This window comes from Bubalus kerabau, chromosome X (genome assembly GCF_029407905.1).
Source record: "Bubalus kerabau isolate K-KA32 ecotype Philippines breed swamp buffalo chromosome X, PCC_UOA_SB_1v2, whole genome shotgun sequence".
Taxonomy (NCBI): Eukaryota; Metazoa; Chordata; class Mammalia; order Artiodactyla; family Bovidae; genus Bubalus; species Bubalus kerabau.
This window is the reverse complement of record NC_073647.1, coordinates 118886306-118908070: the sequence shown is the minus strand read 5'-3', so window position 1 is coordinate 118908070 and position 21765 is coordinate 118886306. Positions and strand designations below refer to the sequence as shown.

General features: G+C 44.5%; 1 long non-coding RNA gene across 1 annotated transcript in view; it reads left to right on the top strand.

The window, feature by feature from the left end:
- LOC129639850 (uncharacterized) overlaps window positions 1–21765 on the top strand; it is a 44601-nt gene that overhangs the window by 1728 nt on the left and 21108 nt on the right. Inside the window, exons 2-3 of the long non-coding RNA XR_008708635.1 lie at window positions 9354–9410; window positions 10873–10915. This is a non-coding gene — a long non-coding RNA (uncharacterized LOC129639850). The remainder of the gene's footprint in view (window positions 1–9353; window positions 9411–10872; window positions 10916–21765) is intronic.

Genomic DNA, 21765 nt, shown 5'->3' with positions numbered 1-21765 from the left:
GGAAAAGACTTCAGAGGTTCCTCAAAAAGTTAAACATAAGAGTTATCCCATGACCCAGCAATTCTAGTGTCTACCGCAGAGAAGTGAGAACTTATGTCCACATAAAAACTTGTACACAAATGTTCACAGCTGCATTATTCATAGTAGTCAAAAAGTGGAAACAGGCCAAATATCCAGCAAAAGATGCATGGAAACAAAATGTGGTCTATCCCTACAGTGGAATATCATTCAGCAATTAAAAGGGATGAAATACTGACACCTGCTACAACATAGATGAGCCTAGAAAACTTAATGCTGCTGCTGCTGCTGCTAAGTTGCTTCAGTCGTGTCCAACTCTGTGACACCATAGACGGCAGCCCACCAGGCTCCTCTGTCCCTGGGATTCTCCAGGCAAGAATACTGGAGTGGGTTGCCATTGCCTTCTCTGAACTTAATGCTAAGCAGTCACAAAGGACCACACATTGTATGATTTTGTTTAAAGGAAATTTCCAGAATAAATAAATCCATAGAAACCAGTGGATTAGTGGTTGCTAGGGGCTGGAGGAAGAGGGGAATGGGGAGTGACTGCTAATGGGTATGGAATTTCCTTTGGGGTGATGAAAATGTTCTAAAATTAGCCAGTGGTGACGCTTGCAAAACTCTGTGAATATATTAAAAACCATAACTTGTACACTTTAAAAGGGTGAATTTTCTCCTCACAAGGAATATTCACTAAACTTGTAATCATTTTCATGACTTACGTAAGCCAAATCATTATGCTGTAGACCTAAAAACTTCTACAGCACTGTTTGTCAACCAGATCTCAATAAAACTAGAAGAGAAAGAAAGGTGAATTTTATGGTACGTAAGGTATAACTCACTCAAAATGAGTGAAGTCAGTCAGTCGTGTCCGACTCTTTGTGACCTCATGGACTGTAGCCTACCAGGCTCCTCCGTCCATAGAATTTTCCAGGCAAGAGTACTGAAGTGGGTTGCCATTTCCTTCTCCAGGGGATCTTCCCGACCCAGGGATAGAACCCAGGTCTCCCACATTGCGGGCAGACACTTTACCATCTGAGCCACCTGGGAAGCCCTATAACTCACTTAAGCTATTACCAAAAAAAAATGTAGACACCCGAGCCTACCCTCAGAGATTCTGGTTAAGCAAGTCTAAGATGGGATCTGTGTAACTGCCCTTTTAGTAAAGTACCCTAAACGAGAGAGTGATTTACAAGGAAATGTATGACTTTGAAACTGCACAACTCAGATTGGGACTTGAACCCAATCTTTTTTTATTTTTGGGGGTCACACCATGGTATGCAACCCACGCCCCCTACAGTGAAAGTGGAGTCTTAACCACTGGATCACCAGGGAAGTCTTTTTTTTTTCTTTTTGGGCTGTGTGGCTTGTGGGGATCTTAATTCCCTGACCAGGGATTGAACCCAGGCCCTTGGCAGTGAGAGTGAGGAGGCCTAACCACTGGACCACCAGGGAATCCCCCCATATATCTTTTATTTTATTTTTAAAATGATAATTTTAAAAAGATATAATTCTATGTATTTATAACTGCGCTGGGTCTTCATTGCTGTATGTGCTTTTCTCTAGTTGCAGAGAACGGGGGCTACTCTCTAGCTTTGGTGCGCAGGCTTTAGTTCCTCCTCAGAATGTGGGACCTTCCTGGACCAGGGTTTGAACCTGTGTCTCCTGCATTGGCAGGCAAATTCTATACCACTGAGCCACTAGGGAAGCGCCCCCCCACCCCCTGTCTTTTAATTGAGATCACACACTTAATCTCAGGACTTATTGAAGTTCAGGTTCTTTTTGTTGTTGTTACAGGTAGAAATAGTTTATTTCTCTTCATTGCTAAGTAGTATCCCATTGTGTGGATATTAAATAAATTGAAGATGTATTTCCCATTTTTTAAAGAGTTTCCTGTGCTATACAGGTTTTCATTAGTTACCTATTTTATACATAGTAGTGTTTATATGTTAACGTCAATCTCCTAGTTCATTCCACCCCTCCCTTTCTCCCCTTAGTGTCCATACATTTATTCTGTATGTCTGGGTCTATTTCTGCTTTGCAAATAGGTTCATCTGTACTATCTTTCTAGATTCCACATATACGTGTTATTACATGATATTTTTCTCTTTCTGACTTACTTCACTCTATGACAATCTCTAGGTCCATCCATGTCTCTGCAAATAGCCCAATTTTGTTCCTTTTTACAGCTGATAATTTTCCATTGTGTATATGTACCACATCTTTATCCATTCCTCTGTTGGTGGACATTTAGGTTGCTTCCATGTAACCTAGCTATTGTAAATAGTACTGCAACAAACACTGGGCTATGGGACTTCCCAGATGGTCCAGTGGCTAAGACTCTGTGTGCCCAGTGCAGGAGGCTTGGGGTTCGATCCCTGGTCAGGGAACTAGATCCCACATGCCACAAGTAAAGATCCCATGTGCCACAACTAAGACCTGGTGTAGCCAAATAAATATTTAAACAAACAAAAATAACCCACTGGGCTCCATGTATCTTTTGGAATTATGGTTTTCAGATTCTTGATGTTGCAGAAAGATTTCAGTGAGAGACAAAGTGATACGTAAGAAGTGAATTTATTTAGAGAGATACACATTTCATAGACAGAATTCAGTCCCTCTCAAAAGGCAAGAACAGCCTTGGGATAAACACATTCCACAGATGGAGTGTGGGCCATCTCAGAAGGTGAGAGGCCCTGAAATACAGGGTGGTTAGTTTTTATGGACTGGATAATTTCCTAGGTTAATGAGTGGGAGAATTGTTTCAACTCTTTAGAGGAAGGGGCAGGTATTTCCAGGAGCCGGATCACTGCCCACTTTTTGGCCTTGGCACTGTTACTGAAAGAGTGTGTGGGTCTGGCTGCTCGCTGCTCAAAAGCTAATAAACAGGCCATGTTGGTGGAAACGAAAGTTTGCTTTATTTCAGATGCCGGCAACAGGCTTGATGGGCGGGGTCAGGATTGACGTCTGTTCAAAGGCCGACTCTCCGCCCCACCCCCCAACTGGCAACCAGTGGGGCAAGAACTTTTACAGTCAAAAGGAGGGGCTACGTGCAGAAACAGCACAGTCAGCTCTGACAGTCATCTCGAAATTGGTCATCTTGATTTAGGTAGAGTTAATCTTCAGTTCCAGGGTCCACTTGTTCCCATTTCTCTGAGGCCAGTTCTCAGAATTGTGGCAGCTCATGTCCTGGGTACAGTCTGGTCATCATGTAGTTAACTTCTCCACCTGGTGTTTTAGTATCGCTAAGACAGCTCACAGGATGTGGCTCAAAATCTATAGTCCTTGAGAAGGAACTAAAGGTGCCTGACTATGCTTAATGATTACGTTATTATTATTTGGTCTCCTTTGACTGTTTTCCTTTGTTTCTGCATTTCTAATTTCTCTGATTAAACTTAATTCTTTGAAATTTTCCACAGACAAAAGGCAGGCAGAAGACATGGGTGGGCGTGGGTTGGGGGGGGTGGGGAGCAAAGACCATGGGGTCCTGCTCTGTTTCAGAACTGTCATGGTGCTGGTGGGTGAGAAACCTATATGCAGATCAGGAAGCAACAGTTAGAACTGGACATGGAACAACAGACTGGTTCCAAATAGGAAAAGGAGTACGTCAAGGCTGTATATTGTCACCCTGCTTATTTAACTTATATGCAGAGTACATCATGAGAAATGCTGGACTGGAAGAAACACAAGCTGGAATCAAGGTTGCCAGGAGAAATATCAATAACCTCAGCTATGCAGATGACACCACCCTTATGGCAGAAAGTGAAGAGGAACTAAAAAGCCTCTTGATGAAGGTGAAAGTGGAGAGTGAAAAAGTTGGCTTAAAGCTCAACATTCAGAAAATGAAGATCATGGCATCCGGTCCCATCACTTCATGGGAAATAGATGGGGAAACAGTGGAAACAGTGTCAGACTTTATTTTTCTGGGCTCCAAAATCACTGCAGATGGTGACTGCAGCCATGAAATTAAAAGACGCTTACTCCTTGGAAGGAAAGTTATGACCAACCTAGATAGCATATTGAAAAGCAGAGACATTACTTTGCCAACAAACGTTCGTCTAGTCAAGGCTATGGTTTTTCCAGTGGTCCTGTATGGATGTGAGAGTTGGACTGTGAAGAAGGCTGAGCACCGAAGAATTGATGCTTTTGAACTGTGGTGTTGGAGAAGACTCTTGACAGTCCCTTGGACTGCAAGGAGATCCAACCAGTCCATCCTAAAGGAAATCAGTCCTGGGTGTTCACTGGAAGGACTGATGCTGAAGCTGAAACTCTAATACTTTGGCCACCTCATGCGAAGAGTTGACTCATTGGAAAAGACTCTGATGCTGGGAGGGATTGGGGGCAGGAGGAGAAGGGGACGACAGAGGATGAGATGGCTGGATGGCATCACTGACTCGATGGACATGAGTTTGAGTGAACTCCAGGAGTTGGTGATGGACAGAGAGGCCTGGCGTGCTGTGATTCATGGGGTCGCAAAGAGTCGGACATGACTGAGCGACTGAACTGAACTGAACTGAATGTATTACGAGGGCTTCCCAGGTGGCGATAGTGGTAAAGAACCCTCAGGAGCCATAAGAGACGCTGGTTCGACCCCTGGGTTGGGAAGATCTCCTGGAGGAGGGCAATGCACTCCACTATTCTTGCCTGGAGAATCCCCATGGACAGAGGAGCCTGGTGGGCTACAGTCCATGGGGTCCCAAAGAGTCAGACACGACTAAAGCGATTGAACACACACAAAATGTATTATGATGAGAGCGTGCTGCTGCTGCTAAGTCGCTTCAGTCGTGTCCGCCTCTGTGCGACCCCATAGACGGCAGCTCACCAGGCCCCTCCATCCCTGGGATTCTCCAGGCAAGAATACTGGAGTGGGTTGCCATCTCCTTCTCCAACGATGAGAGTATAATAAGGCTTAAGGTCCACTGGAAACCTACTTTTCTGCCTTCTTGGGCCTAACCAGTTTTTGTGTATCCTCAACAGCTATGTCATTCTTCTAAAGGTTGTGCCCTGCACCCTCCCCTCCTGTTTCAACATCACATGTGTCCTTGAGGAGTTCACAGTCACACTGGGGAAACATAAGGGTCTCCTAGGGGACAATTCAGGATCAGACCGTGTGGTCTTAGAGAACAGCACAATTGTGGAGAGAGAGGACAGTTGTGGGCCAGGGTGGCCTGTGGCAGGGGGAGGGTGAGGGAACTAAGCTGAGCCTTGGAGGAGAGACAGGATTATGCAGACAGAAGAATGTGTTCTGCTGGGAAATGAGGCCTGGGAATGTGCATGGCACGTGCTGGTTGGGGGTCTGTGCAGACCGACATGCGGGTGTGGGCTGAGGTTCTCCCTGAATACAGGATGCATTGCAGGCGAAGATGCAGAGCCAAAGATGATTATAATGATGTACAGAAAGCAGGGTTTTAGGAGGGGTAGCCCAGATTTTGTGTAAAAGTGTACTCTAAGCAAGGACTGGCAGTAAAAGGCCAACTGAGAAGCTGGGGCAGGAATCAAGAAATGAGTGGTGGGGGTCTAGGCCTGGGGCTGGATGGGGGACTGGAGGGGGAAGAGCAAAGTCCGAGTTTCAAGGGGAATTTAGCATGAGATTGGCTAATGGAGAATGAAGAAAAACAATCAGAGGGAAGCCTATACAATTGTAGACACATGGCTATTTCCTGAGTGAGACCAGCTGCTGCTGCTGCTGCTAAGTCGCTTCAGTCATATCCGACTCTGTGCGACCCCATAGACGGCAGCCCACCAGGCTCCCCTGTCCCTGGGATTCTCCAGGCAAGAATACTGGAGTGGGTTGCCATTTCCTTCTCCAATGCGTGAAAGTGAAAAGTGAAAGTGAAGTCGCTCAGTCGTGTCTGATTCTTAGCGACCCCATGGAGTGCAGCCTACCAGGCTCCTCCGTCCATGGGATTTTCCAGGCTGGAGTGGGGTGCCATTGCCTTCTCCGGAGTGAGACCAGAACCTGGTTTAAATCCTAGCTCTGCCGCTATTGGCTATGTGACGTAGGCAAGTCACAGGACCTCTCTGTGTTTTAATCTTCCCAAGAGTAAATTTCAAATAATAGTAACTATCTCATTAAACTCCCCTGATGGTCCAGTGGTTAAGAATCCACCTTCCAATGCAGGGGGCTCTGGTTTGATCCCTGGTCAGGGAATGAAGATCCAGCATGCCGTGCAGCCAAAAAAAAAAAAAAGGCCAGGGCAGGCCAGGACTTCAACACCATAAGTACTTGGGCTGCCCCGTCTGTACTGGGTGGCCAAGTCAGGCTAATCCCTGTGGAAAGAATTGTGTTCCTTTTATCTATCCTTCTGATATTGACGCTTGCCTTACATTTTAGGGTAGGCAGACTGAGGTGTCCAGCCCTTGAGTGTACTTTTCTGAGGGGCCCGGAACACTCTGGCTGGATCCCAGGCTAACAGGAAAGCAGGTGCTCATTTTCTGGAGGCCACCCAGGTCCTTACTGGTAGAGTCCCTGCTCAGGCCACACCTATCGGTGCCAGGACAGGTGAGTCAGGGCCGGGCGACAGCCCCAGGGAGTGCTCCCTGTCAGCCGGGAGCCTGGTCCTGGCTTGGGGCCAGAGGACATGGGAGCAACTCAGTTCCCATCCACTACCATGGCAACCTGGGCAGGGTGGCCCGATCCAGGTGCCAGCATGGCAGAGGCCGTGGGAGTGCCCAAGGGCAGGTGGGCAGGTCACTTCCGTGGCCAGGCCTGCCTGGTTCATCCCCGACCTGGCCCAGGAGGGCATGTTGGGCAATTCCCAGAGGACGGCAGTGGCTGTGCATACAACCCCTGATTTCCACATCACTTGCCCCTTCTTGTTCTTCCTGTCTGGGGTCATTTCAGTTGTGGCACGGGTGTTACTTTCCAGCTGAACTGAAAAAGGAGACCAAAAAGAGCATCTTTATTTGGACTGAGAGGGAAGTTTGGAGATGGCTTTCATTTTTCCTGCCGAGGCTCCCCCACCTCACCTCGAGGCATGTGGGCCAGGGGGCCCCCTGCATTGGAAGCACAGGGTCTTATCCACTTGTGGATGGATAGCTTTTCAAAGCCCTGGTTGAGAAGGGAAGAGTGGGAATATCATTTTCTGAGGCTCTCGGGTACTTCATGCAATAATATTCATCCTCGTGACACAACATAGATACGGCACAGCCTCATTTGCCAAGTGGTTTTGAGATTTTTCTGATTTCAAACACCTGTGTTTTCTGCCAATTTTTAAGTGTGAAAGCGGTTCCCTCAAATGATTCAAGTAGACAACTCATTCTGGCACTCAAAGCCACTGTAGTTTGATCCTAGCACCTCAAAAATCAGTCTTCTCCCTTAGTACTCAGTAACATAAACTCCAAGCTTGTTCATTCATTCATTCATTCATTCATGCATTCAGTAAACAGTTTTAGAGCACAAAGTGTGTGCCAGTATACTGCTTGAAGCTGAGGATTCAGAGATGAAACACATAGTCAGTGGGGGAAGGGAGGGAGAAAATAAAAAACAAACATACCCTGGAATGCCATGGTAGACCAGTGGTTAAGACTCAACACTTCCGTTGCAGGGAGCATGGGCTCGATCCCTGGTTGGGGAACTAAAACACATGAACAAAGACAAACAAACAAATAGGACATTCCTGGTGGTCCAGTGGTTACAAATCCACCTGCCAATGCAGGGGACATGGGTTCGATCCCTGGTCTGGGAAGATCCCACATGCTGCAGGGCAACTAAGCACCTCAATACCAAGCCTGTGCTCTGGAGCCTAGGAACTGCAACACTGAGCCCACATCATGCAACTTCTGAAGCCCGCCGGCTCCGCAACAAGGGAAGCCCCCACAATGAGAAGCCCATGCACCGCAACTAGAGAGTGGCCCCCCCTCCCCACTGCCCAGCCACAACTAGAGAAAGCCCACACAGCCAAAAGTAAAAATAAATAAAATCACTTTAAAAAGAAAAAAATAAAAAGACCAACAAGAAATATAGCCTTCCATTCTGTGTGAAAGTGTTATGCTGGATGCTGAGCTCACTGGCCACCGTGCTAGGCAAGGAACTGCTTTCTAGCCCAGGGGCCTGCCTCTCTGGGGACCATTCATACCAAGGAGAAAGAGCCAGTTGAAGAGAGGGCAAGTCTCTCCTTCCATTGCTCCTAGTAGTTTCCCTTTCCTCCTTTGAAGGAGGAAGGCAAAACAAATAAATGAAACCGTTTCATTCTCTTTAAGTACCCACAAGGGCAGAGCTCATTTTGTTCTCCCGTTTGTATTTTTTTCTGAACACGTAACACACACAAGAGAACCAAGGTAACCTGGGAACAGCCTTACTTTTTCCTCTGTCTCCTAGTCACATGGTCCACTCCCCAAAGTGTTCTTGGGACTGGTTTCTTGGGTATATCCCCAAAATATCTTGTGCATTTACCAACAGATCTGATTGTATACCTTTGGGGGCCCCTATATAGATAGTAGCATTCTGCACACCACCTAAACCTTGCGTTTTTGCCTAAATATAATTCCTGATGTTGTTTCTACATCAGTGTATCTGGAATGGTTGCATTTTGGGGGCCATACCATCATGTATTTGGCTAGTCTTCTTATGATAGGTATTTAGGTGGCAGACTTGCTGTTGCAAACAATGCTGCAATGTATGTTGTTGTTTTGGATCTTCTTGCACATGTGTGAGTACATCTGTAGGATGAATCCTTAAAGGTGGAGTTGCTGGGTCAAATGGATGAGTAACTTCAATTTTCATAGATATTGCCAGCTTGCCCTCCAGAGAGGATATACCTATTTACATGCTGGCCAGTGAGAAATGAATCAGCCCGTTTCTCCACACCCTTTTAAACACAGCATATTAGTTTTCTAATTACCACAAACTTGGTGGCTTAAAACCCCACCCATTTATTAGCTCACAGTTCTGTAGGTCAGAAGTCTGGCATGGCATAGCTGAGTTCTGTGCTCAGGGTCTCACAAGGTTAAAATCAAGGTGTTGGCTAGACTGAGTTCTTATCTGGAGGCTCTGGTGAAACATCTGCTTCCAAGCTTGTTCCTGTTGTTGGCAGAATTCAGTTCCTTATGGTTGTAGGACTGAGGTCTGCCTCTCCTTGTTGGCTGTCAGCTGGGGGCCATTCTCAACTCCTAAAGACTGCCCGCCTTCCTTGCCTCGTGCCCCCCACCCCCCGACCCCAATATTAAGTGAACAACAACAAATCAAATCTTGTGCTTTGGATCTCTGCCTTCCCTGTCTTTGACCTCTAGACCTAGATTTAAAGGACACATGTGATTAGGTTATACCTATCCAGATTACCCTGAAAAGTCACTTGTTTTGGGAACATAATTACATCTGCAAAATCTCTTCACAGCAACATCTGGATGAGTGTATGAGTGAAGAACTGGGAGAACTGCTGGTATACCATGAGGTGGGTGACCATCTTAGAATTCTGCCTGCCACACACTGAATTATCTTTTTCATGTTTGCAAAATGTGGGAGATGAAAATGGAATTTATTGGATATTTCTCTTTCTTTGCCTGGGAATCTTTTCAGTGTTTAAGATTCATTTGCATTTCTTTGTGGGTTTTTCACCCCCCTCTTTGGTGAATGACATCTGCTTATATCCTTTGCCCCTTTTACTACTGGGTTCCTGGTCTTTTTCTTTTCTCTTTTTAATTAACAGAGCTCTTTTTTTTTTTTTTTTTTTTTTTTTTGGAGCCACACCACACTGGCATGTGGGATCTTAATTCCCTGACCAGGGATCAAACCTCTGTTCCCTGCAGGAGAAGCTAGGATTCTCAACCACTGGACTGCCAGAGAAGTACCTAGAAGAGCTCTTTATATGTTAAGGATCTTTCCTACCTTAATGACTTTGTCTTATGTATTTTATCTGGAACCCCACCCTCCTCCTTGCTGCATCCAGAAACACCATTCATTCTTTACAGCTCAAGTCAAACCCACATTGCCCAGAGGCCATGCCTGACTTTACCAGTGCTCACTTATCAACTCCTCTTCATTCATTTCTTACCCTGTTCTGTGCTTTATGTTTATTGATTATTCTTGGCTCCCCAGCTGGGATGTTGAGTGCTTTTTACTACAGGGATTCAAAGAGATTCGGGTATTAGACTAAGCGTGTGATATGCACAAAACTAGTATCAGTAAACTGATAAATTGATGCCTTGAACTGGAAATCAAAATTGGAGGTTTTGTCTTCACATTTCCTATGTTTATTACAAATACATATCACCATACACCCTTAACAGCCTAGTCTTTGTGACGTCCATCCATTTTTGTAATTATTAGAAGACACCTAAGCATGTTAAGGGCTTTCTTGGTGGCTCAGACGATAAAGAATCTGCCTGTGATGTGGGAAACCTGGGATTGATCCATGGGTTGGGAAGGTCCCCTGGAGTAGGGCATGACAACGCAGTCCAGTATTCTTGCTGGGGAATCCTCATGGACAGAGGAGGCTACAGTCCATGGGGTCTCAGAGTCGGACACAACTGAGCGACCAGCACAACGTAGCACACAGCGTGTTAATGAGTAATCTCTCATGTAGTTACTCATGTTTTTGGTTAGTTTCTCTTTGACATGGTTTGATCAGTGAAACGTGTCTCCAAATCTGTAACATTTTTGCACATTATCTGATTTGAAATTAATTCAAGATTTTATCAGAGAATATGTGTTCATTTCTTAGAGTCAAGTTGAACTGAAAGGCTCATAATAAATCAGGGCAATCACTCTGCCCCAGCCTTTCCTATCTCCTTCACTTTTCTACCAAAGCAGATATTTTCAGTTTTTTCTTTCTCCTGATGTATCTCTCCATATTTTTAATACACTTAAGCCACTATGTGTTTGTTTTTTTTTATTTTGGTTTTGGCCCCGCCAAGTCACATGTGGGATCTAACCTGTACCCCCGCACTGGACCACCAGGTATGTCTTATTTTTAGTTTAGATGTTATTTGTTGCTTACTATCATGGTGATGAGGACTGGACCTTTTCAGATACCCTGATCCCATTTGTTCCCTTCCCTCTGCTCCCCCCAGTAGAGTTCTTTTTTAAATTTTTGATTAAAACAAGTCACTGTTTACATTATTATGGCCATGCAAATGTTCACTGCTGAGCTAGACTGTGCTTCACAGCCACACTTCCTTTCTGACTCAACAGCTCTGTAAATGTGGATGTATCAGTAAGGATACACTAAGCTGCAAGTAATAGAAAACCCATCTCACCAACAGTGGCTTAAACCACAAGGCTGTTTCTCACTTTCTTTCTTTTTTTTTCCCCCATACTTTCTTAACATGTATAAAGTAGCAGGGCCAATGGGTTGGTTCAAAGGCCTGGCAGTATCATCAGAACCCAGTCCCTTCCCTCCTTCCATTTTGCCATCCTGTGTCCTGGTTTTCATATTCAGTTTTACTTCTACAAGAAGAGAAAGAAAATTCTCCTCCCATACCTCTCTCTTTTGTTTTGATTGGAGAGGGGGTGATTCCTTTCTCAAAACTCCAAGTGGATTTTCCTTTATATCTCATTGGCCAAAACTAGGTCACATAAACTCCCAGCTGTAAGGGAAGCTGGAAAAGCAAGTATCTGCATTTTCACTCTCTATAGTGAAAAAAGAGGTGAGGAATGAGTAGCCAACCAATAACATCAGCCTCATGGGATGTTTTTTGTTTTTTTCCCCACAAGTAGCAGAAGACTCAGCTTAAAATGACTTCAACAATAGTGAGGTTTGTCATCTCATAAAAGAAGTCCAGAGCTTGGGAATTCCAGGATTGGTTAATTTAGCGACTAACTCAACAGTATCAGGAAAGTTCCAAGCCTTTTCCATTTTTCTGCTGTGTTAATTGTTGGCTTTGGTCCCCTGGCTTGTCTCTGCATGGTCACAGGGGGGCTGCAGCAGCTGCAAGGGTCACAGAACATCAGCTGGATTTAAGAAAGAATGTTCTGTCTTCCTGTCCATTCTTTTTTTTTTATTTAATTTATTTATTAATTTTTGGCTGTGCTGGGTCTTCGTTGCTGCATGGGCTTTCCTCTAGTTGCGGTGTGCGGGCTTCTCATTGCAGTGGCTTCTCCTGGCTTCTCTTGCTGTGGAGGATGTGTGGGCTTCACAGGTTGCCTTGTATGGGCTTAATAGTTGCGGTTCCCATGCTCTAGAGCAAAGGCTCAGTAGTGTGGCGCATGGACCTGTTGCTCTGTGGCATGTGGGATCTTCCCAGATCAGGGATCGAACCCATGTCTCCTGCATTGGCAGGCAGATTCTTTACCCCAGGGAAGTCCTTCTTGTCCTTTTCTTACGTGTGAGAGTTTTCTTAGAAACTTCACAGCAGGTTTCTTGGGTCTCATTGACCAGTATTATATCACCTATTTATTTGTAAACCAGTCACCATCAAAGGGGATAAATTAGCATGATTGGCTTTTACTAATCAGTATTCTCCCTCTGGCTTCCTGGTGGCTCAGATGGTAAAGAATCTACCTGCAATGCAGGAGACCTGGGTTTGATCCCTGGGTTGGGAAGATCCCCTGGAGTAGGAAATAGCAACCCACTCCAGTACTCTTGCCTGGAGAATCTCATGGACAGAGGAGCCTGGTGGGCTGCAGTCCATGGGGTCCCAAAGAGTTGGACACAATTAAACAACTAACACTTTCACTTTATTCTCCCTCTGGGCTTCCCAGGTGGCACTAGTGGTAAAGAACCCACCTGCCAAGGCAGGAGACATAGGAGACTTGGTTTCAATCCCTCGGTCGGGAAGATCCCCTGGAGGAGGGCATGGCAACCCAGTCCAGTATTCTTCCCTAGAAAATCCCATGGATAGAGGAGCCTGGCTATCTGCAGTCCATGGGGTCACAAAGAGGTGGACACGACTGAGCAACTTAACACACACGCATAGTCTCCCTCTGGGGGACATAGAGGAGTCCCAACACTCCTGAAATAGATGAAACTGACCTATACTTAAACAAAGTTACAGTTCCATTAGCAAAGAAAGAGGGATGGCCACTGAGGAGGTAGGAAATAATTTCTGCCACACCATTTTTTTCGTGGCGTCTATAGTTGCCTTGACTTTTCATTCACCTATTTTTTTGGTAAATTTCATAAATGTTTATTGAGGAGCTACCAAATTCAAGGCACTATTCTAGGTATTGGGTATTCCTCTTCAATAAGAAAAACTTAGTACTTGGCTTTATGGATTTTACAACAAGATCATACAGACTAGGAGCATTGATTAGTGGGCAGGTCTCTAAGCTGTCCTTAATAATTGTCTCCTGCAATTTTCATGCGCATCTCCACGGACTTGTTTGAGGAACTCAGCCTACTCAACAATTGTGTATTCTTTTAAAGTTTCAAACATTTCTTGACCTGTCCCTGAATACTTAATTTGAATTCTTAGGAGAGGTTTTACCCTTTCAGAGGTCAATTACTTTTCAGATCCCTCAAACTGGATAATCAGCCAAACAATCTCACTTCTGTAGAAGTGAAAGGATGGATATTTTTGTTTTCTTGTGATACATATCTTTGGGAACCTCCAGCCATTCCATGTTAATGTTTAACTGCTGTTCTCACTGAGAAATAAAGAAGGATGAGGCCACATTATGATATAGAAGGAAGGAGGATTTTTAAAAGATTTCATGTTTTTTGCAGACACTCCTTTTCAAGGCTATTTTCCCCCAAATTGAGTTAGAATAAACAATAGATCTTCTTAAGATTTGCCTTTACTGTCATTAGCAATTTCATTTCTAGGAGCTACAAAATTTCAGAAGTTTTTCTTCTAAATTCTGCTGTGACTTTGTAAGTTTTGGTTTTCCAAAGTCAATATTTATATTTTTATTTTGAGCAGACACACCAGGGATTTCAGTAGCATGTCCTTTATGGCTCATAACAATACAAATATTTATGTAATTGCTCAGTTAACTACCACAATAAAATGTAAAGTTCAGAGTCTTTGGGACTTCCCTGGTCGTCCCCTGGTTGAGAGTCCCCGTTCAAATGCAGGGGTTGCAGAGAGCTAGGATCCCAACTGCCTCTCTGTCCAAAAAACCAAAACATAAAACAGAAGCAATATTGTAGCAAATTCAATAAAGGCTTTAAAATAGCCCACAGGAAAAAAGAATCTTAAAGCTCAGGGACTTTCACGTTAACTATATTTTCATAAAATAATTTAGTAATGATAGGAACAACTTTTCATGTTTGAATTTAGAGAAGTCTTTCTAAGAGAGAAAGTTGCACTCAATACCATTGACGAATTCTTAAGAGGCTTTGGAACAAGACTTTTCCACGATTGTTCTGCTTTTTGTTAGTGCTGATAAAAAAACACTGGTATTAAATGTGTGAAAATTGATGTTTAGTACAATTTGAAATCATGGCTATGTTAGGTAATGGGGTGAGCTATTTAAAAGACAACTGTTTATTTGACTATAAAAGTACTCTTCCATTTTAACAGAATAGTTTCATGAAAATTTTCTTCACAGACACAGTAGAAGTTGCAGAACTGGCAGGAAACTGATGGTTCTTTGGTTGTGTTCGTGAAGTCAGATTTCCCACTGTAAAAGGACATTTACGCCACTTTTCCACTGAGTACAGACAGTGCAAGTTCAACATGTTAAAACCTACATGTTCTTCTCATGCCTTTTTGCACTCATTTTGATACTGAAATGCAAAATTGCATTTAAACGTTTCCTCAAAGGTTTCCTCAAACTCTTTAAACAGCCTGAAACTGTTGACAAAGTTAGCCCAACTGATTCCCTGGGAGCCCTGACCTTTTTTTGGTGAGGAATTTTGCCCAAGGCTTCCCAGCCTCCCACTGGACTTTGTCCCTCGCCACCCCAGCTCCTGATGCCGTGTGTTCCCTCTCAGGTCCAGTCTTCCTCTTACCCTTTGGTCTGCTTGAAGGATCTCAGTTACCTCAGACCTGGAGCTCACAGGACACACCCAGGTTGACCTTGCCACCGGCTCTTTCTGTTCTAGCTGCTTCCTGCAGGGGCCCCCACGCTGGCCTGGCCCCAGAATGGACCCCAGAACTGGACTTCCAGGCCACTCCTCACCAGGGCAGAGGCGTGCATCATGTTATAGGGACAGGGATGAGGTGGCTGTGGCCCTTCAGGGTGTGGACCATGATCTGCTCCCTTACCTCTCCCCCAGCCCCACGCATGTGTCCCTGCCCAGGACGGGTTGGGACATCTGCTCCTGATCACTGAACATCTGTGGGGATCTGCCTGCTGGACTTCCTCATGGACCCACTTCATCCATGTCACAGCACAATCTGATACACCTCACAGCCTGCACTCAGTAGACCTCCCTTTACCCTGTTTACCAAAGAGCCTTTCCACCTCTGCAGGCCACCCTCTACCTGATTGCCAATTGAGGCTGCAATTTTACATAATGATAACCTTCCTTGAGTGCTTTCTGTGTGCCCAGCACTGCACTGTTTCCCATGGCTTAGCTCCTTAAGCCTAGTTTCAACCCTGTGTCATCAATGTTCAGTTGCTCAGATGTGTCTGACTCTTTGCAACCCCATGGACTGCAGCACACCAGGCCTCCCTGTCCCTCATGACCCTGTGAGGTGGGTACCATGTTCAGTCCATTTCCTAGCTCAGGGAATTGAAGCTTCCAGAGTTTCTGTCACTGGTCAAGAGTTACCACAGCTTTCTAATTCATGCCCCATAGCTAGACTGAATGACTCATGTGGCCCCATGCCGATTCATCATCCAGGTAACCTGCCAATTCACCTCCCTATATCCAGAACATTCCATTCCTTGGTCATTAGAGCTTTCATCCCTATTGCCTCTGAGACCAACTCATAATGCCAGCTGCCAGTTAATATCTAGCAGGGCTTCTCCTTGCCCAGAAGGACACAGTGCCTGTCAGCTTTAAGAAAGGCCAATGGGAAACCCTACAATGAGGGGGTGAGGGAAATATGACCAACAGACATTGGGCTTCAAGAAGATGATCAGAGAAAATAACCCAAGACTCTCTTCCCTCCTACTGCCTCCGCTCTTCTTGTTGAAAAGCTGAAGTATACTTTCTCAGGCCATGCAGGCTCACAGGCTTCCTTAGCCCTGGAGAATTCCACTGTTGGTGACCCCTGTCCAGTCACCCCACAGTATCTTCCACCACTACCTGCCTCAATTGGCTCATCGAGGGCCTACCCCCCTTTCTCCCTGTATGTGTGTGCCAGGTTGCTTCAGTCATGTCTGACTCTCTGCAGATCCATGGACCATAGCCCACCAGGCTCCTCTGTCCGTGGGATTCTCCAGGCAAGAATACTGGAGTGGGTGGCCATGCCTTCCTCCAGGGGATCTTCCCAACCCAGGGACTGAACTTGCATCTCTTAAGTCTCCTGCATTGGCAGGTGGTTTTTTTTTTAAACACCACTGTCACTTGGGAATCCCTTCCTCCCTGTATGACTTTCTTACTGTGGCTGTAACAAGTGATGACAAACTTGCTGACTTAAAACAACACCCATTTATCATACAGTTTGGAAGGTTAGAAGTCTGGACATCAGGGTGCTGGCTACCTTACTTCAGGAGGCTCGAGAGGAGAATGGATTTCCTTGCCTTTTTCAGCTATAGGCTGCCTACATTCTTTGGCTCATGGCCCCTCCTTCCGTCTTCAAAGCCTTGAATGTAGCATCTTTCAATCTCTCTCCCATCTGAGCAACCAACACTTTCACTTTTCTGCTTCCATCATTAATCACTGCAGATGGTGACTGCAGCCATGAAATTAAAAGACGCTTGCTCATTGGAAGAAAAGTTATGACCAACCTAGATAGCATATTCAAAAGCAGAGACATTACTTTGCCCACAAAGGTCCATCTAGTCAAAGCTATGGTTTTTCCAGTAGTTGTGTATGGATGTGAGAGTTGGACTATAAAGAAAGCTGAGTGAACTGTGGTGTTGGAGAAGACTCTTGAGAGTCCCTAAGGAGATCCAACCGGTCCATCCAAAGGGAAATAGTCCTGAATATTCACTGGAAGGACTGATGTTGAAGCTGAAACTCCAATACTTTGGCTACCTGATGCGGAGAACTGACTCATTTGAAAAGACCCTGATGCTGGGAAAGATTGAAGGTGGGAGGAGAAGGGGACAACAGAGGATGAGATGGTTGGATGGCATCACCGACTCAATGGACGTGAGTTTGAGCGAGCTCTGGGAGTTGATGGACAGGGAAGCCTGGCGTGCTGCAGTCCATGGGGTCTCAAAGAGTCGGATACAACTGAGCGACTGAACTGAACTGAACATCACATATCACCTTCTCCAGCTCTAACCCTCTTGCCTCTCTCCTAGAAGGACCCTTGTGATCACACTGGGTCCAGCTGGATAAACTATGCTGATTTCCCCATCACCAGATCCTGAACTTGATGATCATGTCTACAAAGTCCTTTTTGCCACATAAGGTGACATAGTCACAGGTTCTGGGGATTATGATACCTCCCACCAGAACAGCCTACCAACTACAGATAGGAAGCAGAACACAGGGGAGGAAGTACTGGGTTGTGGCAGAGATCGTGCTAACTCATGTTAATATGTTCTGTGGAAAGAGGAGGTGGATCAGGAGCACCTGAGGAAACCTGTTTTTCTTCCCAGGAAAACACCCAAGTCTTTCCTTAGACAAATTTGAAGCAGCTTGATTCTTCCTTGCTCTACTCAGCTGCTTGAGGGGTCGGGGAGGGCAGATGGCAGAGAGATGGGGCCGCCCATAAACTAGGTCATTTTAGCATCCCCCATAAGATGGATGGTTAGCAAGGAAAGCCACTGCTCCTGCACACATCCCTACTCCTGCCCTGCCCTCTGCCCATGCCCCTGTTCTACCTCTGCTTCTAACCTGGAAACTTGCCTGCTCACCTTACTTTCCATCCTTGGCCCCAATGGCAAGCCCACCCTCTGGCTTCTCCTACTTCAGTAGCAATCCATCTACCATCTTTGGTCCCTGGATGCTGACTGCTGTACCTCATGGAGGTGGACATGTCTCAGAGAACCGTTCCTTTGTTTACCCTGGCCCCTTGCCCACGGGCATTCTGACAAGAAATGCACCGCACACACCATCTTCCCTCAACAGAATGTGGGTCACTGTGAGCTCAACTTTGCAAATGATTGTGTGAAGTGGGTTTTTTTTTTTCAGCTCTACTATCTCAAAAAATGCTGAATGACTTGCTTCATGTATAATTCATCAAGATCCTGGAATTTAGGGGGGAAATGATGATTTGCAATGACATGCAGACAGACTTTTTAAAATCAGGATTGTTCAAGAATAGCCAGAACATATGATCAACATCTGGAAAACATCTGCATAAATGGTGTGGCTGCAACAGATAGCAGAGATTGGAAATTTTAAGAACTATACTGAGGGTTTCTGGGTCCTAAGAACAGCAAAATGAAGTCCTTGTAGATTATATGGCAAATGTTTTTTTTGGGATGCACTGTGCGCTGTGCAGGACTTCCTTGACCATGGATTGAACCCATGTCCCATATAGTGGAAGTGTGGAGTTTCAGCCACTGGACCACTGGTGAAGTCTGTTTGTTTGTGAAACTTTTTTTTTTAATTAAAAAAAACCCTCTTTATTATAAACTAACACACAGACACAAGCAAAACAAATGTAAGACTTAATGAATTATTTTACTAATAATTTATTATTAACAAATTAATAATAATTTATTAATATATTAATCTCCTCCCACCTTCAATCTTTCCCAGCATCAGGGTCTTTTCAAATGAGTCAGTTCTTTGCATCAGGTGGCCAAAGTGTTGGGCTCCTTTTAACTACCACCCAGCTCAAGAAACAGAGCTTTGCCAGGCACTCTAGAAACCTTTTCATGTTTCTCATTCAAATCATAGCCCCCTCCCTTGCCCAGAAGTAACCATGATCCTGACTTTTCTGCTAGTTACAAAAAAAACCCAAGAGTTTTATCACCTACTTTTGCATCCCTACACAAGGTTAGCTTCCCTTAAAAAAATTTTTTTTTGGAGTGTAGTTGATTTACAATGTTGTATTATTTTCAGGTGTACAGGAAAATGATTCAGTTATACATATATATACATCTATTCTTTTTCAAATTCTTTTCCCAATCAGGTTGTTACATAACATTGAGCAGAGTTCCCTGAGCTATACAGTAGGTCCTTGTTTGTTATCCATTTTAAATATAGACTGGAAGTTCTTTTATTTTTTTTGCCACAGTCTTTTACTGCCCCAGGCAGCAAGTTCAGTTCAGTTGCTCAGTCATGTCAGATTCTTTGCGACCCCCATGGACTGCAGCATGCCAGGCTTCCCTGTCCATCACCAACTCCCAGAGTTTGTTCAAACTCATGTCCATCAAGTCGGTGATGCCATCCAACCATTTCATCCTCTGTCATCCCCTTCTCCTCCTACCTTCAATCTTTCCCAGCATCAGGGTCTTTTCTAATGAGTCAGCTCTTCACATCAGGTGGCCAAAGTATTGGAGTTTCAGCTTCAGCATCAGTCTTCCCAATGAATATTCAGGACTGATTGCCTTTAGGATGGACTGGTTTGATCTCCTTTCCCAATCCAATATTGTCCTGGGACATGGGCAACAGGACCTAGCCCTGGGCTCCATGCTTAGGAGGGTGCCATATACCATGAGATCTCGAAGAATGTGCCTGGTAGAGATTGCCTTGGGATCCAGTGGTCAGTGCCGCCAGAGCCCTGAGCCCAGAGTTCTGCCCTTTGTGGGACAGCCCCTGGTGTGATTCAAGGTCTGTTCAGGCCCCAGGGAATTGAATCTGTGCTGTAGCTCACACTGTATTTTCAGAACAAAAGGCAACTATTTATGGACATCTAGGGTTTGCGGGCTGTGCTTCCTCTGATCTTGGAGAGGCCACTGCTTCAGAGGGCCAGGAGGACTTGAGCTGCAGAAAGTTGAGGTGAAAGAAAAGGCAAATTGACTTGTCACACCCTTCCTTCCAGAGAGCATGAATGCAAGATTCACATATAACCAAGTAGCATTTCCCACTGATACTGCATGTCCGTATTCTTGCTTATCTTCATGGTTCCAGAGGTATCGCATAGTGACTAGGAACACCATGAGACATTACAAAATTTGTATTATTCTTAAATCTATAATACATATGATAGCTACACACACACATTTTTAATGCGAAGGAAGCACAATGTTAGCTCTACTACAGAGCCCAGGATGGGCATTGAACACTAATCATGCAAAAAGTTATGTATTTAATAAAAGCATTTACCAAGACTTAAATTTTCAAATTAATAAAATTTCAGCATAATTTAAATCATTTTGACTTGAAATTTTGATGTATACATTTTAGGTAGACGTGTGCCATGGGGCCTGTGGTCTTACCTCGGGGCCAGACCTTGTCCTGGCCCCAGGCTACCAGGCAGTTCAGAGGAATGTCCCAGCAGCCCTGCTAACTGCAAACTGCTTTCTTTAAAAGTTCAGCACCTAAAAAAAAAAAAAAAGTTCAGCACCAGAGCCATTCTCCTTTGAGTATGCTACAGTTTCCTCCCTCTTCCCTTTTTGCCTCTATCTCTAATATTTCAATTTTGAACACAGATTACTTGATTAATTGTGTTCCTGCTACTGCATGTGCTAAGTCACTTCAGTCATGTCCGACTCTTTGCAACCCCATGGACTGTAGCCCACCAGGCTCCTCTGTCCATGGGATTTTCCAGGCAAGAGTACTGGAGTGGGTTGCCACTTTCTCGTCCAGGGCATCTTCCCAATCCAGGGATCCAACCCATGTCTCTTAAGTCTCCTGCATTGGCAGGTGGTTTCTTTACCACTATCGCCAAATCCTAAAACCCTTCATATGTTTTGTGGTAGTCTGGAGTAGTAAGATGTCAGAGAATTTCTTCTCTTCATAACTTTTCTGCTGCTGCCAAATTCTCTACTTTTCTAAACTTTTCAAGTTTTCCAAATGGCTTTTATCGTCTAAAAAAAGAATTATAAAGGGACAAAAAAGAGAAACTTCTGTTGAGCAGGATGTAACTCTTCTTGATCAGGAATCTGATTCCAGTACACTTTCAGAGAATCAGTTCAGTCATTCAGTGACTGTTGGCTGAGCGCCTACTTTGTGCCAGGCACCATTCTGGAAGCTGGAGAGAGCAGCGCAGCTTTATTTTTTGTGGCGGGGGGTGGGGGTGGGTAGGGAAGCCACAGGATGAAGTCAAATGGATGATGGTTGAGAATGAGGAAAGGAAGGAACAGGAGGTAGATTTAACTCTGAATTGATTTGGGATTAGTTTGTTTCATCCTCCACCTAAGTCTCCATCCCAACCTATGAAATAATTTCAATACTCTGTACATAAGCTTATGCCACAAACCCTATTTTATTTATTTTATTTTCTTCCAGATTTACTGAGATACGATTGACATACAGCACTGCATAAGTTTAAGGTGTACAGCATGATTTGACTTAAATACTTCATGACATGATTACTATGATAAGTTTGGTGAATATCCATCATGTCATATAGATACAAAATAAAAGAAAAAGAAAAAATATTTTTTTCCTTGTGATGAGCACTCTTTGGATTTACTCTCTGAACGACTCTCATATATAGCATACCGCAGTGTTAATTATATTAATCATATTGTATGTTACATCCCTAGTATTTACTTATAACTGGACGTGTTACCTTTTGACTGCCTTCATCCAGTTCCCCCTCCCACCATCCCCCTGGGAACCACAAATCTGATCATGTTTTTTTTCTGTGAGTTTGGTTTTGAAATATAATTGACCTGCAACCCTATGTTAGTTCCTGGTACACAACAGAGTCATTCAATGTTTCTATGCATTACAGAATGAC